The 763-nt window shown below is 48.8% G+C and overlaps 1 pseudogene; it reads right to left on the bottom strand.

Moving 5' to 3' along the window:
- Nucleotides 1-289: 289 nt before the first annotated feature.
- On the bottom strand, nt 290-407 carry LOC126356657 (5S ribosomal RNA; annotated as a pseudogene).
- Nucleotides 408-763: the final 356 nt, after the last annotated feature.

Below are 763 nucleotides of genomic sequence, written 5' to 3'. Positions count from 1 at the left end.
TTTCGTAAGTGCTTTCCAGTTAAGTGTGAGAAATAAAATGTAGCAGCTACAGTTTTCCATACGGTTAGAAGGCAGTTTGCAGCTATAGCACTCCGTCATCAGGACACACGTGGCCCATCGGGACCATCCGACCGCCCCATCATCCTCAGGTGTGGATACAGATAGGAGGGGCGTGTGGTCACCACACCGCTCTCCCTGTCGTTACGATGGTTATCTTTGACCGGAGCCGCTACTATTCGGTCGAGTAGCTCCTCAGTTGGCATCACGAGGCTGAGTGCACCCCGAAACATGGCAACAGCACATGGCTGCCCGGATGGTCACCCATCCAAGTGCCGGCCACGCCCGACAGCGCTTAACGTCGGTGCTCTGACGGGAACCGTTGTATCCACTGCGACAAGGCCGTTGCCAGTTTGAAGCTATGCAGCTGAAATTTCAGTATTACCAGTCGATCACATCTCTGTGAATTCCGAGAAGTAACAGAACATACGATTAAGCTGGTAAATCAACGAAGTGCAAAGCACATCTACATCTACATCTACATGACTACTCTGCAATTCACATTTAAGTGCTTGGCAGAGGGTTCATCGAACCACAATCATACTATCTCTCTACCATTCCACTCCCGAACAGCGAGCGGGAAAAACGAACACCTAAACCTTTCTGTTCGAGCTCTGATTTCTCGTATTTTATTTTGATGATCATTCCTACCTATGTAGGTTGGGCCCAACAAAATATTTTCGCATTCGGAAGAGAAAGTTGGTGA

The sequence above is a fragment of the Schistocerca gregaria genome, chromosome 3 (assembly GCF_023897955.1).
Source record: "Schistocerca gregaria isolate iqSchGreg1 chromosome 3, iqSchGreg1.2, whole genome shotgun sequence".
Classification (NCBI taxonomy): Eukaryota; Metazoa; Arthropoda; class Insecta; order Orthoptera; family Acrididae; genus Schistocerca; species Schistocerca gregaria.
Note: the sequence above shows the minus strand (reverse complement) of the source record. Positions and strands in the feature narration are given on the sequence as shown.